The following is a 16,414-nucleotide window of genomic DNA, read 5'->3' on the forward strand; positions in this document are numbered from 1 at the left end:
TGGGTCCGGAGCGGCGGGGACACGTGAATATTACCTTCTATACCAGTGGTCTTCAACCTGTGGACCTCCAGATGTGCAAAACTACAACCCCGGCATGCCCGGACAGCCAACGGCTGTCCATGCTTGCTGGGAGTTGTAGTTTTGCAACATCTGGAGGTCCGCAGGTTGAAGATCACTGTCCTATACTTTACATTCTATTTGATTCAGAATCTTTTTTTTCTAGATTTTCCTCCTTTAAAATTGGGTGTGTCTGATATGCCGGAGCATCTTATACGGCGAAAAATACGGTAGATTGATACAATATTAATTAAAATAACTTATGACAAGCGATTCAATCCTACTAGTTTATTTCCTCAGAACATGATTTGCACATAAATACTAAATTCAATTGCTTTTCATAAATTTGAAGCATGGCGGGTCTTTTTAATTTAACTGTTGTATATATGTAAGAGTATTTGAGAATAGATGCCTAATAAAGCTGTACAGAATGGATGAATATCAGTGTTGTATTATATTACCAGTTTCCTGATACACACATATTCACTGTGACAGTCAGTCAGAAATATTTATTTAGACTTGATGAAGAAGGACAAACTGGGAAACATCATCTAATGAGAATAATGTACACATGAGACAAGGCGGGAGGAGAAGGAAGCCCAGCACACAGCAGAAAAGTAATTGTCAGGTTCCCTTTCAGCTTAGATGTTACCTAGGAAACAAAAAGGTAGAGATGGAGGAAAGATGCCAAAGACCAACTACCAGCAAACGCAGAGCCATGTCTAAGATTACTGTCATGTTTGCTTAAAATTTCAATGTACGCTCCTTGTTTTCCTTGACACGACTTCATATATTATGCACTGACACTGACTCCAATAATATAGATACAATGTACAATGTTACTGTTATAGTTAGAGATCAATACTCCAAGTCTTTAACCTATCAGAAACTATCCCAGATTATTAAAAGAATGAATAGAGATACAAAAAAATTCATGTTTTATTAAAGGGGTACTCCACTGGAATTTTTTTTTTTTTAAACAACGGGTGGCAGAAAGGTAAACAGATTTGTTAAATACTTCTAACTAAAAATTAATGTTCCAGAGGAAGTTCTTTTATTTTTGAATTTCCTTTCTGTCTAACCACAGTGCTCTCTGCTGACACCTGCTGAGTAGAAGCAAATTCCCATAGCAAATCTTTCCTGCTCTGGACAGTTCCTAAAATGGCCAGAGGTGTCAGCAGAGAGCACTGTGGTTAGACAGAAAAGAAATTCAAAAAGAAAATAACTTCCTGTGAAGCATATAGCAGCTGATAAATACTGGAAGGACTAATATTTTTAAATAGAAGCAATTTACAAATCTATTTAACTTTATGATACCAGGTGATTAAAAAAAATGTTTCCCAGGGAGTACCCCTTATAAGTAGAATAAAATCTAATTGTGCTGATTTGCTACAGATTGTTTACAAAGTGTATGAATGAGATTTACTGTTAATTTTTCTGTAAACTGTAAATGCTAAATATATATATATTTTTTTTTTTTTTTGGGGGGGGGGATTATCATTGGCTGTGTGAATAAAGTTTATTTACCTCCTTTCCCTTGCCGTACATCCTGTGTACTTATCCCCACATTTATCAAAGTAACTTGAATCATGAATAGCAAATTAGTATAGATATTAGAAATTCCCTTCAGATCACCGATCACCCTTACCCCAGGTAATCTGGTTTGGCTACTTTCCAAGTGTGGTCAAAGCTGGAGTGAGATTGCACAATATCAACCACAAACGAGAAAATCACACTTGACAAGGATATGTACTTTTTCTCAATGCTTTTAGTTTTCAATTATCACAATACAAACAGGGAGAATCCTCCAATTTTCAGATTTCATATACCGTATATACTCGAGTATAAGCCGACCCGAGTATAAGCCGAGACCCCTAATTTCAGCCCAAAATCCCAGGAAAAGTTATTGACTCGAGTATAAGCCTAGGGTGGGAAATACCTCATCCCCCCCTGTCATCATCCAGACCCGTCATTAACATCCTCATCATCCCCTTGTCATCATCCCACACATCCCCCCTTCATCATCCCCTTGTCATCATCCCACACATCCCCTTATCATCCCACACATCCCCCCTTCATCATCCCCTTGTCATCATCCCACACATCCCCTTATCATCCCACACATCCCCCCTTCATCATCCCCTTGTCATCATTCCACACATCCCCCCTTCATCATCCCCTTGTCATCATCCCACACATCCCCTTATCCCACACATCCCCCCTTCATCATCCCCTTGTCATCATCCCACACATACCCTTATCCCACACATCCCCCCTTCATCATCCCCTTGTCATCATCCCACACATCCCCCCTTCATCATCCCCTTGTCATCATCCCACACATCCCCCCTTCATCATCCCCTTGTCATCATCCCACACATCCCCTTATCATCCCACACATCCCCCCTTCATCATCCCCTTGTAATCATCCCACACCCCCCCTTCATCATCCCCACACCCCCCCCCCCCTTCATCATCCTCTTCTCATCATTCGCCCTCAGTGGTCTTCAACCTGCGGACCTCCAGAGGTTTCAAAACTACAACTCCCAGCAAGCCCGGGCAGCCATCGGCTGTCCGGGCTTGCTGGGAGTTGTAGTTTTGAAACCTCCGGAGGTCCGCAGGTTGAAGACCACTGCGGCCTTCAACCTGCGGACCTCCAGAGGTTTCAAAACTACAACTCCCAGCAAGCCCGGGCAGCCATCGGCTGTCCGGGCTTGCTGGGAGTTGTAGTTTTGAAACCTCCGGAGGTCCGCAGGTTGAAGACCACTGCGGCCTTCAACATCATCCAGCCCCCTCTCACCCCCTTTAGTTCTGAGTACTCACCTCCGCTCGGCGCTGGTCCGGTCCTGCAGGGCTGTCCGGTAAGGAGGTGGTCCGGTGAGGAGGTGGTCCGGGCTGCTATCTTCACCGGGGGCGCCTCTTCTCCGCGCTTCCGGCCCGGAATAGAGCCGTTGCCTTAACAACGACGTATCTGCGTCGTTGTCAAGGCAACGTGACTATTCTGAGGCCGGGCCCGAAGCGCTTAGAAGAGGCCTCCCCGGTGAAGATAGCAGCCCGGACCACCTCCTCACCGGACCACCTCCTCACCGGACAGCCCTGCAGGACCGGACCAGCGCCGAGCGGAGGTGAGTACTCAGAACTAAAGGGGGTGAGAGGGGGCTGGATGATGTTGAAGGCCGCAGTGGTCTTCAACCTGCGGACCTCCGGAGGTTTCAAAACTACAACTCCCAGCAAGCCCGGACAGCCGATGGCTGCCCGGGCTTGCTGGGAGTTGTAGTTTTGAAACCTCTGGAGGTCCGCAGGTTGAAGACCACTGCGGGTGGGGGAGTTCACTCGAGTATAAGCCGAGGGGGGTGTTTTCAGCACGAAAAATCGTGCTGAAAAACTCGGCCTATACTCGAGTATATACGGTAAGTACAAAAATTGGGTCACCCACAGTGCTCACTTATAACGTCCGACAGTCCTTGTGCAGCCTCAGATATAACTTCACCCATCGACGGACATTACGGAGCTGACCTTCCTTCACTCCGGCAATCACTCACCCGTCTACCCCTTCGTGAGAGGAAGGAAGGTCAGCTCCGTAATGCTCGTGGAAGGGTGAAGTTATACCGGAGGCTGCACAAGGACTGTCGGACGCTATAAGTAAGCACTGTGGGTGACCCAATTTTTGTACTTATAGGAAATCTGAAAAGTGGAGAATTCTCCCTGTTTGTATTTAGATAATTGAAAACTAAAAGCATTGAGAAAAAGTACATATCCTTGTCAAGTGTGATTTTCTCGTTTGTGGTTGCTAATGGTAACGGAGTGGAGCCTTCGTCCATTCACACTCATACCCCAGTGCTGAATATAAGGTTTGTCCCTAAATCTATAGATTGCACAATATGTTGGGTGTTTGTGCAAAAATATAACGTCAACTTTAACCCCTTAAGGACGCAGGACGTAAATGTACGTCCTGGTGCGGTGGTACTTAACGCACCAGGACGTACATTTACGTCCTGTGCATAACCGCGGGCATCGGAGCGATGCCCGTGTCATGCGCGGCTGATCCCGACTGCTGATCGCAGCCAGGGACCCGCCGGCAATGGCCGACGCCCGCGATCTCACGGGCGTCTGCCATTAACCCCTCAGGTGCCAGGATCAATACAGATCCCGGCATCTGCGGCAGTGCGCGATTTCAATGAACGATCGGATCGCCCGCAGCGCTGCTGCGGGGATCTGATCATTCAGAACGCCGCACGGAGGTCCCCTCACCTTCCTCCTTTAGGCTCCCGGCGTCTCCTGCTCTGGTCTGAGATCGAGCAGACCAGAACAGAAGATAGCCGATAACACTGATCTGTTCTATGTCCTATACATAGAACAGATCAGTATTAGCAATCATGGTATTGCTATGAATAGTCCCCTATGGAAACTATTCAAGTGTAAAAAAAAATCCCTTCCCCCAATAAAAAAGTAAAACGTCCGTTTTTTCCTATTTTACCCCCAAAAAGTGTAAAAAAATAAATTTTATAGACATATTTGGTATCGCCGCGTGCGTAAATGTCTGAACTATTAAAATAAAATGTTAATGATCCCATACGGTGAACGGCGTGAACGTAAAAAAAAAGTCCAAAATTGCTACTTTTTAAATACATTTTATAAAAAAAAATTATAAAAAATGTATTAAAAGTTTTTTATATGCAAATGTGGTATCAAAAAAATGTACAGATCATGGCGCAAAAAATGAGTCCTCATACCTCCGCTTTTACGGAAAAATAAAAAAGTTAGAGGTCATCAAAATAAAGGGATTATAAACGTACTAATTTGGTTAAAAAGTTTGTGATTTTTTTTAAGCACAACAATAATATAAAAGTATGTAATAATGGGTATCATTTTAATCATATTGACCCTCAGAATAAAGAACACACGTCTTATTTACCCTGAATTGTACGGCGTGAAAACGAAACCTTCCAAAATTAGCAAAATTGCGTTTTTCTTTTTAAATTCCCCACAAAAATAGTATTTTTTGGTTGCGCCATACATTTTATGATATAATGAGGGATGTCATTACAAAGGACAACTGGTCGCACAAAAAACAAGCCCTCATAATAGTCTGTGGATGAAAATATAACAGAGTTATGATTTTTAGAAGGCGAGGAGGAAAAAATTAAAACGTAAAGAATAAATTGTCTGAGTCCTTAAGGCCAAAAAGGGCTGAGTCCTTAAGGGGTTAAAAAGCTGCAGTTGACAAATCACCAACCCCTTTAAAAACCTAACCGTGCTTTATTACATTCAAATGAGTTGCCCAAATGTTTAGTCACCTGACTCACATCTGTACATTACCATATTTCTATTTAATCCACTTATTACTGTAAAAAAAAAAAATTGTAGATGTATAACAATGACCTATTAACATTGTGACATTTACACATCACAGACCAACGTTAACTACTTGCCCACTGCCCATAGACTTTAAACATCCAGGAGGTCGGCAACTAAAGTATTATAGTGGCACGGAAACCTTACCAGTGCTTTAGGGGACAGACAGCTGTCAGTAACAGCCAAACTCTTTCGAGAGAGGATGCAGAGATTAACATTCTTGTCTTACCGATTGCTGTATACACAGAACTGAGTAGTATTGCTTCCTAGCCAGGAGATCATGTGATTGCCGCCGGCCGGGTATCTGCAGAAGCAGACCCAGATCAGCTCTGCAGAGAATACTAGGGGGCTTTAGAAAATACAAAAACAAACTAGCCAAACTATGCTCATATATACTAATGACTTAATATGAACAAGCCAGTCTTTGGGTTAAAAGTGACTTGCAGAACATTCAAATTTGCATAGCTCGACTTGTGCGAGCTTGGCAATGGTACTATTATAGGAGAAGGGATGAGGAACACATGGCGTTTTGTCACCTGAATGCATGATAGGATGAGGAATATGATGTCTAGCAGTATGATCATATGACTACAGGATGGCCAATCATAGCTTGCATCACGTAACATACAGCTCTCAGGCCAATCAGGAGACAGCATACGGATGGGTTTAAGATACTGATAAAACTCTATGCACTGCATTTCGTCTGCCATCTTAGAGAAAGAGGTAGGCAGAAAGCAGTGCACAGAGGAACTCACTGAGGAACTACTGATCCCAGAAAGCCTTCACAAATACAATACAGAGCAACCTGAGCAAAGCATTGCGCAGACCTCAGAGACCTGTCACCTTCATTACTATGTTCAGTTTCTGCACTACAAATTCCAGCAGTGTGACTGCAGAACAAGATTATTAAAGCTATCACACTATAATACAAAGCAAGCTGGGCAACGCATTGTGCAGTGGGCTGACCTCAGATCTTGACCTGCCACCTGCATTACTGTGTCCAATTGCTGTACTCCAAATCCAAGCAGTGTGCGAGCAGAATGGCCCTATAGAACCCTATCACCCTATAAATCAGAGCAAATTGAGTCTTTTAACATGAGTTCACATTGAGGGTATATTCACATGTACAGTATTCTCCACATATTTAAAGCTGGAGATTTTATGCTGCAGATTTCAAAGTAAACTAAATGACTGAACTCAGCTTCAAATGTGCAGCTTAAAATCCTGTGTATCAAATATGTGCAGGATTCTGTACATGTTAATAGACCTTAAAAGCATTGAATGCAGACATGGAATAGCCATTTAAGGCTAAGTTACTTGTATTTTCTGGTTTAATCCACCATATAGCATATGTAGCTTGGTGTAACATAAATACACATTAAAAGCATTGATAGTAAATGTGTAATAGGCATTTTAGGCCAAGTGACCTGTATTTCTGGGTTTTATTTAAACATATAACAATTTTAGCCAGGTTTAACATAAATACACATTAAAAGTGTTAAGAGCGAAAGTTGACTGGCAGTTTCCCCACCACTTGACTAGTTGGTGAGTGAAAAATCACCCTAAAAAGAGGTCACTGAATAGACTAGTGTAGGCAGAGAGGTCCTTGTTCAGCTTTCTTCTCCTTTGGCTAGTAGATACCTCCTCTGACTAGTAGAACCTGTGTACAGTAGGAGCGTTGCAGTTGCCCATAAAAACCAATCAAATGCATCTTTTATTTTTATAAAGGACTCACAAAAATGTAGCAGTTTGATTGGTTGCAACCGCACCATCCTTCCTGTACACAGGTTGTGAAAAATGTCCCCCAATATTTTGGGTGAAATCCTCCACACTCCATTCAGTGCTGTGGTCACTGCACATGTGACACAGGTCTGTCTCAGGTGAGATGTTGCTTGCAGCTGGAACATGACCACAACTTGTTTGTAACAGGAATTACTTAAACAGGATACAGAATGTTAGGACGGCTTGAAAATGTCCCAGGATGTACACTTCAGTAGGGGTTCTCTCTTTTTTTCTTGCTTGAACTTTAATTGAACCTAGGTGAACCACCCTAGACTAGGTGTATGTCTGTCTAGCAGGAGCAGAGCTAGCAGAAATATTGCTCTGGCAAAAGTCAGTCTAGAATTAAAGGGTTACTCCGGTGGGGAAAAAAAATGGAATCAACTGGTGCTACAAAGTTATACAAATTTATAAATTATTTCTATTAAAAAATATTAATCCTTCCAGTACTTATCAGCTGCTATATACTACAGAGGAAGTTCTTTTCTTTTTACATTTTATTTTCTGTCCACAGTGCTCTCTGCTGACACATCTGTCCATGTCTGGAACTGTCCAGAGCAGCAGTGGTTTGCTTTAGGAATTTGCTCCTACTCTGGACAGTTCCTGACACAGACACATGTGTCAGCTTAGAGCACTGTAGTCAGACAGAAAAGAACAACTCAACTTCCTCTGGAACATACAGCAGCTGAATTTTTTTTATAGATGTAATTTACAAATCTGTTTAACTTTCTGGCACCAGTTGATATAAAATAAATTGTTTTTTACCGGAGTACCCATTTAACTGGTTTTGGATTCAGCTCTCTGGGGAGAGGGAATTGAACTATGGACTCTTCCTTTAGCCTTTCTGGAAGTTTCTGCATAGAAACCAGTTAAAGAACGTGTCACATGACCAATGACTCAATCATTAGATACAAGGTCAACTCATAGTACTCCTTACACAGGTTTGGGCAGGTTGAAATGGGTTTTCTTAGCCACCCAACAATGTTGTAGATGGATCACGGATAGTAGGACACTGCAGCTCATTAATTCCACTCTAAATTCTACAACAAGACAGCAAAACAAGAATACTTGTAAACCAAATAAAAACAGCATTGATTCCTACAGCATATTTGCATCCTTCTGTGATAAAAAAAAGCACAAAGATGCTATCAAAATGACTACATAAACTAAGCTATAATCAGACTCAGGGGAAGGGTTTGTGCCTACTGAGCAAAATAAAAACATGCAACATGCTGATAAATCACATACAGGGTAAAGAAGATATATGTACAGATTGCAGTCTAGTTAGGTTTACAAGCTTCAAGGGTCTCCTATTCATTGTGTGATTTAATCATAAACCCAGGCTTCCTCAGAAACTAATATAACTTGTCCTATTTAATCTTTCTCTTTTATTTGGTAAAAGTGTTAGACATAAGTGTATAAAATAATTCTGTGGATGCATGAGAGCAGTTTAATATTAGAATAAAACATACGGTGAAATTCCAGCTTCAGAATATATATTATAGTATGTTTCACTAATTCTCTTCATCTGAGAACTTGTACTAATAATAATATGGGTTTATTAATAAACATAGAAACTAAGGATTAATGCCAAGTTAAATAATGATAAACTAATGCAGGCACGTTTTACTGTCCACATGATGGCCACTATCCTTGTTGTGAACAACAATTTCCCAAATATGAAAATAAAACAGATAGAACATGGTTCAATTTTCTTCCAACAAATAAAATTCTAGCTTAATTTTTTCCAGTATGTTTCAGAAAATACAAAAAATTACCTAGTTGATTTCTACTGGCAAATTAGATCTTCCAAGTTCTATTGTTTCATATACAATAGTTTACACACACACACACACACACATATATACTTATACAGATTTACGATATCAATTCCACCAGGATTTTGGTGCAGTCTTAGCAAAACTGGCAACAAAAACACTCCTAAAGGACTCCTGTCACATTTATTATTCATTTGAGTTCTGGCAAATGTTCTGCCTCTACTGCCGAAGGTGAAAGCCTTTGTCTGAACGGCATGTGGCTTGAGAAACGCCAAAAAACTGCACAAAATTCTAGTTCATACCTTGAGACAAAAAAATTTAAAGTAAGTAAACTTTCCTGTCTTCAAACTCATCACCTTCAATCTGGTGGATTTAAAGTCTGTAGGGGAAATGCATGAAGACCTTTCTGGGGGGGAGGGGAGTGATGCAGTTGCCCATAGCAACCAAACAGATCACTTCTTTCATTTTTCACAGGCCTTTTTTTTTTTTTAAATAAAAGAAACAATCTGATCTGTTATTATGGGCAACTGGTCAACTTTTCCTCTACACAAGTTTACATAAATTTATCTTTGTATCTCTAAGTTTGCCCTGTCTGTTGTTGCGGACAGATTGGTAAATCTAGGCCAGTGTATGGATCAAATCTTTATCTACATCTTAATGGTTATTTTGTGTGTGTGTGTATATATATATATATATATATATATATATATATATATATATATATATATGTTTGCTGGAGAGGCTGGTCAGTGGTGGGGACATCACTCCAAGCCTCCAAAAGACAGCAAAGAATGATACATCATCTTAGGGAGGGAGGAGCCAGGAAGCTGGAGACATTCCGCATCACACAATGAAAAAACTAAACAACTTCCTGTCAAGGGTGAAATAAGCAATGGCAGCGTATCTAATGCTGTGAGAAATCTGCTGCGTAGTGGGTAATACGGGCCCACACATCACAGTCACATGGGCGTGCTAGTCTAGCTCCAAAACTTACAGCATAAACAGGGCTACCCATAGCAAAATACGCAGCGTATTTCTCACTGTGTGAAATTTGCTGCATATGAGCTATGTGTGACCCTACCTTTGAAGAGTTTTTGCTTGTTTTGCAGTTTGCGATATATTTAGCTATTAACATATATGCAGGCATTTGTTCATTCATTCATTCATTAAAACATTCCAAAGTTATACTTTTGCATATTCACCTATGACAAAAGTTGACAAGCGGACAACCGTTATAATAGTTCAAATAAAATAATGCACTTTTGTCTGAGAGATTCAAGTAAGTAAAACAAATGCAGTCAAATCAATAAAGTATAAAATTCAATACACAGACAGTGCTTCAGTTACCTCCCCCTGTTAATGATGGATGGTACAATTATTCTGCGCTGTATACAGGGACGTGAAGTGTGGCTCTCACTAAGCTCTTAGCCCTACATCAAAGTTATTGCTTTCCATCAGTAGAACTCAAGTGTTTGATACAAAAAACATAAGAACACAACATAAAGACAATGCAAAGTCTTTTGGTTTCCGGTATAAAGATAAGTCAGTAATGTTGGCCACAACTGTATATGGCCGCACAGTGAACTGCAGCATGGCACCATCTAAATGAATTTAGCCAGTTGCAGTTCCCTCCACCTTTGTTGTGCTGGGACTGCCATTGTGCAAGGAAAAACTCACAAGTGGAAGCAAAGCTGCACCAGCACTATGTCCCGTTTATACTTACAGTTGGATGGAGTACCATAGGTTGCACTCCCATGGATTATAAAATAATGGTGTATACTATGAGATGGGAATATTAAAATGAATTATAATTTCAAACAAATATCTGAAATTAGATACATTTACAAAGCTATATGCTCTGCTGACTGTTAATGATGTTATATAGATGAATAATACCCTAGAACACACAATTGCATGACATCTGAAAATACAATTTCTTACCTTATGTTGTATTAAGTTTAAAAACTCTTCATGTGTATAAAATTATGCAGAGCCTTGGTGAATATGATGCAAAATATTTTGTTGATGAAATATATAGGACAGACAAGATTGATATTTCAGCTCCAAATCGTCATTACAATCTCATTTACTGGATCAAGGTTCTTGAACAGCAGGATACAAAATTAAACAGACTATTAATATAAAATGCAATTTTCCCTAAGTGCTATATATTTAATTTTAAAGCATGAAACATATTTTATGAAAATTGATGGTCTCTTCTGTATAGTATAATGAGACTGCATAAAATATGAAAAGAGAGGAAAAGATAAATTGGAAAACAAACGTCAATGTGTTGAATGTTACAGTAAAGAGAAAAGCCCTAGGCTCTTTTCCCTCCATTATTGAGAATAGACAATGAATGTCCTTTCTCTAGGACATGTTAATAAGAAACAAAGGGAGACAGGATATGATCAAGAGCATGCCCTCTCTTGGTATCTTTTTGGTGCTACTCTTTTTAGTAACTTACAAAGTAAGCGGAAGAATAATTAGTTTGCACAATGGAAATATATGCATAGGTGATATTTTAGGAAGGATGGAACTATCAGATAGCAAATACATCACAGAACATTATATATTAAAATATTTCCGCCTTTACTTTAATGAGCTATACATTATATTCACTTTAGACTTAAGAGGGCATTGTCACATATGTAAACTTTTGATGTGTGACAGATCTACTAAAATTAGTACTGTAACATTTACAAGCTAAACATTTTGTTAAATAAGTATAGTTTGAAAAATATTCTTACATACTGTATATCTTTAACCACTAGGGGTCCTCATTCCAGGCTGGATGCTATTCTATCCAGTGGTGGCGTCATATGTGTCCCTGCCACTGAGACAAAGTCCAGAAAGTGATGGAGGGACAAGCAGGAGAAGCTGTGCGGCACATATCCGTGCTTGTCCTGCATTAAAGAGGAGGGTGAAAACTTCCCAACAATGTGTGCTTGCAAGAATCACGCTTGCAGAAGGGAACATCCCCATTATTACAAAGGACCAAGCAGTGTAACAGAGAGGATAACAGAAAAAAGAAGACAAGGATTAAAACATGGGGGACTAAGCTGCAAGCAAGACTAGGTAAGTAAGCAGCTTTTTTCTTTTCTTACGCTTTAAAGCGTACCTGTCAGATCCTACAAAAAAATGTTAGCACCTAATTCTGACCATGTACATCACATTTTTATTAGATGTACATATGATAGGTGATTGGTGTGTCTGCTCATGCAGCCTAGTCTATGAATCATCTCTTGTCCATGACTCATGGACAATTGTGATGTTGCTGCAGGACTAGTGTCCCAATAGGTATGGGGACACTTAGTGGTAAGATTTTCAGGGTCCGTTTTCTTTTTTAAATTTTCAAAAACTTTTAAGGAACCATATTACAAAAGGTCTTCAATTTTCATTAGTAACAACATATGAAACGTTTTTGCATCTGACAGTGCCCATTTAAACATGGGTTTAATCCCAATCTGAACCATACTATATCAATTTATTATCAGAATAATTATCTAAACTGTGAACTGAATAACTTTTACGGGAACATAGTTTCTACTGTTGCAACCAGCAACATGAAAAACCTTAGGGTGCTAAATCAATTATGATTATTTATATACAATAAATGCAGCAATGATGTTATTGAATAAAAAGAAGAAACAGTGGCCCAGAAACAGTAATGCAATCTATCAGATAAGTGCAAACAGTAGACTACATTGTCTGAAAATGTGCCAGAAGGATCACAATGGTTAAAAGGGTACTCCGCCCCTAGACATCTTATCCCCTATCCAAAGGATAGGGGATAAGATGTCAGATCGCTGCAGTCCCGCTGCTGGGGAGCCCTGGGATCCCCGCTGCGGCACCGCGCTTTCATTACAGCACAGAGCGAGTTCGCGCTGCACGTAATGACGGGCAGTACAGGGGCCGGAGCATCGTAATGTCACGGCTCCGCCCCTCATGACATCACGGCCCGCCCCTTTCAATACAAGTCTATGGGAGGGGGCACGGCGGTCGTCACGCCCCCTCCCATAGACTTGCATTAAGGGGACGGGTTGTGATGTCACAAGGGGCGGAGCAATGACATCACACTGCTCCGTCCCCCGTATTGCCCATCATTACGCACAGAGCGAACTCGCTCTGGGCTGTAATGATAGCGTGGTGCCGCAGCGGGGATCCCAGGGCTCCCCAGCAGCGGGACCGCGGCGATCTGACATCTTATCCCCTATCCTTTGGATAGGGGATAAGATGTCTAGGGGCGGAGAACCCCTTTAATGCTGTTTGTTAGGGCTTTAGAAAGTTTTAGTTTAGCTTAGTTTAGACCAACTGTTAGACCAGTTTGTTTACTGAACATGTTGCACCACAAATTTGCCATAATCTTAGCACACATCACATACAAGCCATGCCACTTTTCTGCAAAGCCATATCTACTTCCAACTGAGCCACCCTCCAATAAATAAGAAGCAAAAGTGTCTATTTGTCTAAAATTCATAATTCAAAATAAATATGGCAAAAGTCATGTAACCTATTGTTTTGGAGCATACTGTGCCAGCATTATTGTTACGCCGAGCGCTCCGGGTCCCCGCTCCTCCCCGGAGCGCTCACGGCGTCTCTCTCCCTGCAGCGCCCCGGTCAGTCCCGCTGACCGGGAGCGCTGCACTGACATGGCCGTCGGGGATGCGATTCGCACTGCGGGACGCGCCCGCTCGCGAATCGCATCCCAAGTCACTTACCCGTCCCGGTCCCCTGCTGTCATGTGCTGGCGCGCGCGGCTCCGCTCTCTAGGGCGCGCGCGCGCCAGCTCTCTGAGACTTAAAGGGCCAGTGCACCAATGATTGGTGCCTGGCCCAATTAGCTTAATTGGCTTCCATCTGCTCCCAGGCTATATCTGCTCACTGCCCCTGCACTCCCTTGCCGAATCTTGTTGCCTTGTGCCAGGGAAAGCGTTTAGTGTTGTCCAAGCCTGTGTTACCTGAACTCCTGCTATCCATATTGACTACGAACCTTGCCGCCTGCCCCGACCTTCTGCTACGTCTGACCTTGCCTCTGCCTAGTCCTTCTGTCCCACGCCTTCTCAGCAGTCAGCGAGGTTGAGCCGTTGCTAGTGGATACGACCTGGTTGCTACTGCCGCAGCAAGACCATCCCGCTTTGCGGCGGGCTCTGGTGAACACCAGTAGCCTCTTAGAACCGGTCCACCAGCACGGTCCACGCCAATCCCTCGCTGACACAGTGGATCCACAACCTGTGAGCCGAATCGTGACAATTATGGTGCATTTGCAATGGTAAATGTTCTTAAGTATTCAAAGGGGTATAATGGAGAATTAAACAAACTATACATTGCTTTAATAAAGTTATATTACTATTATTATAATATGACTTCTTACATTTTTTTTTTTAACTTTTTATAATTCTTATTTTTTATACATTGAATGGTAGCAGTAAATCCTGCCACAGATCTGCAACCAATGCCCGTGTTGGGAACAGCAGGGCTACCCATGCTTTGGTACACACTGTCCCCGCTCTGCACAAGTGCCACCATAATTACAGCACTATTGACAGAGTCTCCCCCTGTGTACTATGTACTATGTTCTAGTGCATTAGAATATACAACACACTTGTGCAGAGTGGAGGAGCAAGGACCTGGGCATGAGGGTTAATAGCCGGCTGCAATGATCATCCCATGACTGCTATTAGCGGCAGCCCCAGCTACTTAAATCAGCTGGATTTCACCGGGTATGGGGCAGACTCGAGTAAGGAGCCCTCTCCATACATCATTTGCAGTGGTGGGCTAAAGCTGTCATGTGCCACGATGAAGTTAAAGGATAAGGAGAAACAGCTAAAGGATTAGTCTCATGATCAAAAACGTATCCCCTATCCAAAAAATAGGGGATAAGTTTTAGATCGCGGGGGTCTGAGCAATGGAGCCCCCCGTGATCTCCTGTTTGGAACCCCGGTACGCTAGCACAGGAGTACGTCACGTCCCCCGTCCGCCCCCTCCATATAATTCTATGGGAGAACCATTCAGCAATCTTTGGCTCCAAATGGCAATCCTGGGGCTCTAAGCAGGAGATCGTGGGGGGGGGGCAGTGCTCAGGCCCCCAGCAATCTAAAATGTATCCCCTATCCTTAAGATAGGGGATATGTTTTTGATCATGAGACTTGTCCTTTAAAGTTTGAAATATAAACATTTTGGGGGAGATTTCTCAAGCTGTCTTATAACAACCTTTCCCAGCTCAGCTTTGATTTTACCAGAGAAATGTGAGAAATAGAAGCTGAGCTGTGATTGGTTGCTTTGGGTAACAAGGAGAATATTTCCATAAGACAGTTTAATAAATCTTCCCCATTGTTCATATATGGTTTGGTACTAAATGACTCATAGATAAAATATATGAATGAATAGTTCTACTCTTTCTCCTAATAATAAGTTATTTGATGTATAAAGCATACAGTATATTCTATGAGGTGAATAGAATTGGAATTATGGAAATTGTCTGGATAGAAAAAAAAAATATATATATATGGCATAGATTCCTGGCAGCACGAGGACTAACTTTGACAAGACCATTCTGATGGAAGATACAATATAAACTAAACATCAGTTTCAATGGCAAGAGGATGTGTCTTGCTCAAGCAGTGACAAGAGGCTCTACTTCTAAACTCAAACACTGCCATTTTGCTTGTTGAAGGTAACATACTATTTGAGGAGAACAGGAAACGCTTATTTTTAGTTTCTATCAAAGAAAATATTTAATGTTCCTCAAAACCTTTAGTAGAGAAAGATTAAAACAGTTTGCACATATAAGGAATGACAGGCTCCTTTGCAAAATATAGTGTCCTTATTAATATTAAATTATTGATTACAATTTTTAATTAACTGTTGTTTACCATTAAAATCCAGTTGGAAGTACTGTGAATGTCAAATTCTTTTTCCCATGGGGCCTAATACAGCCTTATACTAAAAAAGAAGAGAAAATTGTTATCAAAATTCATCCCTAGATAATTTCCTTGAGCTTCAGCTTGCAGAATTTTTAAACTTTTTTCAATTTTGTGAAATGATTGATGTCATTTACAAAGTCAAATTTGTGGCGCAATGAACAACCCCTTACATGGGTCTGTAGATAGAAAATTGAAAACATTATGATTATGAGAAGGTGAGGAGACAAAACATAAGGGGTTAAGGATGCAGGGATTTTTCAATTTTTGCATTTTTATTTTCCCTTCCTTCTTTCAACTGTTTCGATTTTTCACCTATAGGGCAACATGGGGGCTTGTTATTTGCGGGACCAATTGTACTTTGTAATGACATCACTTAATTCATCACAAAATCTACAGATGAACCTTACGGTAAAAATGAAACATGCTCAGCTCTTGGACATAATTCAACACCCTGTGTTGTCATGGTGCACATGAATCTACGAAAAGAGTATCTTATATCTTGTGTATAACACATAATAAG

The 16,414-nt window shown here is 41.1% G+C and overlaps 1 long non-coding RNA gene across 1 annotated transcript; it reads right to left on the bottom strand.

Moving 5' to 3' along the window:
• Positions 1–549: 549 nt before the first annotated feature.
• On the bottom strand, positions 550–15,914 carry LOC130366932 (uncharacterized). The gene is made up of 4 exons (XR_008892004.1): positions 15,844–15,914; positions 11,724–11,805; positions 10,911–11,071; positions 550–709 (listed from the first exon to the last, which is right to left on the bottom strand). It is a non-coding gene; the product is annotated as an uncharacterized LOC130366932 (long non-coding RNA).
• Positions 15,915–16,414: the final 500 nt, after the last annotated feature.

The sequence above is a fragment of the Hyla sarda genome, chromosome 4 (genome assembly GCF_029499605.1).
Source record: "Hyla sarda isolate aHylSar1 chromosome 4, aHylSar1.hap1, whole genome shotgun sequence".
NCBI lineage: Eukaryota > Metazoa > Chordata > Amphibia > Anura > Hylidae > Hyla > Hyla sarda.